Source organism: Dioscorea cayenensis, chromosome 12 (assembly GCF_009730915.1).
Source record: "Dioscorea cayenensis subsp. rotundata cultivar TDr96_F1 chromosome 12, TDr96_F1_v2_PseudoChromosome.rev07_lg8_w22 25.fasta, whole genome shotgun sequence".
Taxonomy (NCBI): domain Eukaryota; kingdom Viridiplantae; phylum Streptophyta; class Magnoliopsida; order Dioscoreales; family Dioscoreaceae; genus Dioscorea; species Dioscorea cayenensis.
In genome coordinates, this window is record NC_052482.1 from 1726146 (window position 1) to 1731811 (window position 5666).

Consider the following 5666-nt stretch of genomic DNA (forward strand, 5'->3'; position numbering starts at 1 on the left):
CATCCTAGTTTTCATTAAAGTTCCATCCTTTTTTTTTAATTGTATGTAGAAAATATATATTTAATTGTAAAATAATTAAATAATTATTAATCCAACCTTTTAATATTGATTAATAGTTATTAATCCACCCGCCATGTTGGTTAACTTAGTTTAATCTTGTTTTCATATAAACTTTGTTAGCTTTTGCAATTTTTATATTACTCACTGTTAGAGAATGGTTGGTTATGTGAATAATTAATTGTTTTGATAATAAAAAAACATGATTAATTAAAAAGAGGATCATATACATGTGTGTGTATATAGATAATATTTATTCTTTTCGTCATTTCAATTTAATTGTTTAGATGGTTCCTAATCATGCATCCATGGATTGCCTTATGAAGTACATGACAATGGTTGTATAGTATTTAATATAGATAATATGAAAGATAAGGTTATAAATTATAGATAATATTTACTTTTTTTTTTTTCTCTTAATGTCATATAGGTCTTCAAGGTTATTGCCCTGCCATTTATTTTGGTATATATTTTTGAGTTATATTGTTTGCTTTGTATTACTGTTGAAATTTGAATGTTGTAAGAAAAACTCTAATATATAGCTCTGAGAAGGAATATTAAGAGGACAATCTGGTATTGGGCTGTTGTTCTTTGAGATTTGTAAAACAAATTTTAAACTCATTGAATTTAAGGCCTTTATCAATGTTAGGTAGTTTGAAAATCCTAGGAGTCATAAGGCTATATCTTTATAGGACAAACATAGTTAGCAGAATAAACTTTCAACGAGAAACCTAGCAAGCTGATGCACAGTTTGTCTTATAAAACAAATTTAAACATTGAAAAGCCAAAACTAGACACAAAACTGTTAAATGATATGCTGGCAAGTTTTGATATGTTCATCTTTCCTTGCATCCTTTATATTTATTTATTTTCTTTTGTATCCTCTTGAGAAACATAAAACAAACTTTTACCAGTGTGCTATCCACTCGTGCATGGTTCAAACTTGTTTTTATCTTGGTGTAGCCCTTGGTATGGAAAGGTGAGAAATTAATACCTTAATTCACATGTATTTGCACAGGAAATGGAGTAGTATTCTATGACAATGATCAAGAGTGTCAAGTTCGACCAATGTCTCATTGGTCGAACTTGACCCTTGTTATTATAGGTCATATCTAGTATTCTGCCCGCATGTTTTTTTATTTATTTTATTGTGTTTTATGAATTTTAAATGCATGTATGTGATGGTATGAAACAAAATGTGCTCCATTCAATTACTAATATATTGTTGTTTTTAGCCAGAAGTTTTTTCCCACGATTACTTATTGTTTTACAATACTAATAAAATATATTTTTTAAAATTTTAATTTATTTTCCTCTACATTTGTGCTTAATAATTATTGTGTAAGAATAATTATTTTCAAACAGAGGTAATTGAGTCTTATAGTCCATTTTCTTCCTAAATTTAAGAGATTTGTTAGTTTTTTTAATCTTTATGCAACATTTGAAAAAATTACATAGAATGGAGAGAGTAATATATAAAATTCACTCTTTTTTAGAATATAATTTTGTTTTTAACATTTAATGCCTTATTAGCTCCATGCTGTCTACTTTAAACTCCATCAAAACTACATTTCATTTATTTATACATATAATTTGAAGAGTCACATATAAATTTAATCCAATATAAAAACTCTTCAAAGCTTTTATAATTTGATTCTTTTTTGTTTGAGTTGAAAATTAATATATATATATATATATATATATGAGCAAAACTAATTTATTAAAATAATTAGTCACAATCAATGTATGAATAATAAGAAAAGGTAAATAACGTGATTGTTTCAGCTTGTTTGTTTGGAAACCTCCACTTTGAATGATCTTTGAATAAATAAATAAATAAAGAAAGAAAATGAAAGTTGAAAGTTTAGAGACTTTATTTTAAAAATTAATAGTCAATTTAATCCTCAAAAATACATAAACTATTGAGATTTTGAGAATGTTTTAATAAGATTTTGCATGGAAACCTCCATTTGTAAAGTTTATTCTAAATTAAGTCTTTCCAATTTGTTAAATTAAAACATAAGTTTAAATGTAATATTTAAAAATGAAACCCCAATAATTTTAAAAAATTATTTTTTTTACAAAAGCTGAAATTTTATTATTTATATGACTAGTTTCTATTTTACGAGCAATTATAAAATATTGAGAACATCATAAGGTCAAACTATTCCATTAAATAATACTTATTAATAGTATAATAATCTTGATTATTTATAATTATTAATTTAAATTTCAATTTAAATATCCAATTATATAATTTAAATTTAATTTGTTAATGATTCGGTATAAAATTAATAAATATCTCAAATCCTTCTAAAATTTCTTTATCGGATCCGGGTTACATAAAAAACTAGCCGTTCGATGGCCTCGTGATTCGTCTTGAAGGATGACGAGGCAAGCTGGCCGTTTGATACACCACTCTCGATAACAACCTGATTCTTTTGACCACTCAAAACTAAACACGTGTCATCATCTTATTTAATCTTGATAGCCTTTGGACTCTCACAAGCCGTTGATCTTTCCAAGATTTAGCTATAAATATCACTACCCGCCAAAGAGAACCAGCGTTGTTCTAGGGTTTTCTTTGCTTTCGATTTCTCATTGATTTGATTTCCCTTTTCCTCCTCTCTTCGTTGATGGGTTCCCCTTTGTGTGAATTTTCAAGGATGGAGATCCAGATGTTTTCATGCGATTCCTCACGGTGGTTTTTGACGGATTGGTGAGATGATGATTTATATTTTGATTGCGGATTTTTTTGATTTCTTATTCAAAGCGATGTCTTGAGTATCGATCCCTTTCCTGAATTGATTTCTTGGTATGAAGATCAAGGCGATGGTTTGTGATTCCAGTCTGTGTCTTTTTTTTTTCTCCGATTTTTGATGATTTTTCTTTGAAAATCTCTTCGGAAAAGGAATTCTTGATCTCTTCTCGAGAAGGATGCGACGAGGATTTGGGCTCTTTCCTAAAAGATTGATTCTTTGAGGATGAAGAACCAGATGGATGGCTTGCGATTCCGATTGGTGATTTGTTATCCGTGTTTTTGATGCAACTTAAGATGGAAAGTTTGCTTAATGTCAAGGTAAAGAGATGTTTTATATTTCTTCCTAATTCTTTAATGCTTTTAGATTCGGTTCTTGTATTTTTTTTTTAATTATATATATAATTTTGTTGATCTTAAATCTGTTGTAGAAATCGTGCAGGATTGATTAACCAGCCCACAGTGAAAATTTTGCCGCTGAATCATACTGGAAGAAGATGGCGAAGAAGGGAAGAACAGATGTATTTAGATTTGTTGCTTGTTTTTGGGTAGTTTTCAAGCGGATCTATTGTGTTCTTGGTGTATATAGAAAGAAACCGGTTTCATCTCCATCCAAGAACAAGATCAGCTGAAGGCATTGATAAAGGTGATGTATATTTATGTAATATGACCTTTGCCATGATGGGTGCGCTCGCATGGCAGGTCGCCATATGCTTAATAAAAGTTTCCTTTTGGGGTTCTTGAGGGGGAGATCGCACGGGGATTTGATTTTTTTTAGTTCCCCCGGGTTCTCCCCCTCATCTTGTGTGCTTCCTCTTTTTCTTTTTTTTGTTTTTTTTGTGTGTGTGTGTCTGTGTCTGTGTGTACGCGTGCTCACGTCTTCACCTACAACGGCGCTTCATTGATTATGGCACTTCACCGATTACGGCATGCTTATTACCTATATCTCGTCATAGTCGCAGGTAAAAACTTTAATTTTTTTACATTGTTCATGTTTACCATCACACCATATTTACAGTATACTAAATTCACATCCCTGTCACATTGCTTTAGTTGTACCATCTTTGTAATTGTGTCTGCTTATAGTCAAACTTTTGTTTATAAAGCAATATTTAATGCCCAAATTGTGTGCCTGCTCAGCCAAGAAACAATATTAGTTCATGAATTTGTTGTTTGAAGTTATTTTTTTATTTTTTTTATTTTTGGGTGTGTGCGCGTGCTCTCACGTCTTCACCGATTAGGGCACTTGACCGATTACAGCACGAATATCACCTATGTCTCATCATGTAAAAACTTAAATTGTTTCTACGTTGTCCATGATGAATTTTCTTTACTGTCATCGCATATTTACCAGAATACCATGCATTCACAACGCCATCACATTACTTTAGTCATGTCGTCTATGAGTCTGCTTACAATCAAACTTTTGTTTATAAATTTATGCCCAAACTGTGAGCGGTGTTAATTTGTTCTATGAGTCTTCTCAGTCAAGAAACAACATTAGTTCATGAATTTGTTGTTTGAAGTTAATGTTGATTTCTTTGTACTTTTATTTCATTGTTTGTTAAATATGCAGAAAGGCAAATATGCCTGTCTTGTATTGAAATTTTGTAAACTTTGAAGTTATTAGAGATTTGTTTGAAGTTCAGAAGGGCGAAAGCATGCTAAGAGTTATTGTGGATGGTGAAGAGAGCTGGTTCTTGTTTGAAGAATGCTTGGCATGAAGAATGTGGTTTAAATGTCCTGAATCACTGATGATAAGATCAGTTGTCAAGATTTTGCATCTTGTTTCAACTATGTGGAATTTGTCTTCATGTTTGGCATCAAGAGTTCACTGGGCAAGCCTTTTCAAAGTAGCTTTTCAAGGGTGGCATGGTTCACCTGGCCTTTCCTTTGTGGGCGTTGATGAGTCTTTTCAAGCATCTTCCACTTCATCCTCAAACTATGGCTTGCTGTGCCAATGTAAACTTTTTTAAAAGATTGATTGTTTTCTTTCAGTAGCCCCCTGATGGACTTTTGTTGGTGCATTCTGCCGCTAATTTGTTTTATGCCTCATAACATGACTCATCTATCAGGAGTCAAAAGTGTTCTTACTATGCATTGGTTTCTAAATAGTTGAGATGAGTTCTCCATTTTATACAAAACCATATTTCCTTTTTCTCTATTCTTTTTTTTTTTTTTAATATGGTTGAGCTAATTGCTTCTTTTTGCCATTTATTCTAGTTGGAATATATGTAGTATATTCAAATCATAATTAATTGTTGTAGTTTGCTGTAATGCTACTATGTTAGGCTTTTTTTCCTTGCATGTACTTAGATGAATTAAGTTTGTGTTTTTGTTCTCCTCAATTAACTGTTTAATATATATTGATTCTCTTGATTTTGCAGACTTTCTTGTGTTTCAATGTTGTAGTGGTTGATTCCACAACATGCTCCTCATGTTAATGTCAACCAATTGTGTGTGGCACTTGATCACTTCCTCTCGATCAAGGGATATATAAGGAGTTTTTTCTTTATAAAGCAAGGGAATCCTGTCTCAATGGTCAGCAGCATTGATAAGTTCAGCGCCTGACTTAGCTGAGGGAAACGCATTGCTGGTCAAAGGCAGGCAAATATTTGATCTTAGGGTTCAGCTTGTGATGGTTTCTTTTGGCTACTCAATATAAGTGAAATCTTTCACACATATATGGATTGGAGGATTGATTTAGATTTAACTTTCTTCTGATGGGATTTCGGAGTTATAACCTAGTAATCATAGCATATTTTAGATGTGTTGGATCATAGAATCATTAATTCGTTTCCATGCCATGTAGGATGATAGATGCTTATTTAAACTGCAACCATGCTATAGT

General features: G+C 31.4%; 1 long non-coding RNA gene across 4 annotated transcripts; it reads left to right on the forward strand.

Annotated features, from left to right (window-relative positions):
- The first annotated feature begins 2607 nt into the window (after positions 1-2607).
- LOC120274002 lies at positions 2608-4884 on the forward strand. 4 transcript variants are annotated; one of them, XR_005540670.1, is made up of 4 exons: positions 2608-2776; positions 2969-3136; positions 3258-3777; positions 4392-4884. It is a non-coding gene; the product is annotated as an uncharacterized LOC120274002 (long non-coding RNA). The 4 variants fall into 4 exon arrangements; XR_005540671.1 differs by having other exon boundaries at positions 4439-4884; XR_005540669.1 differs by having other exon boundaries at positions 3247-4884.
- Positions 4885-5666: the final 782 nt, after the last annotated feature.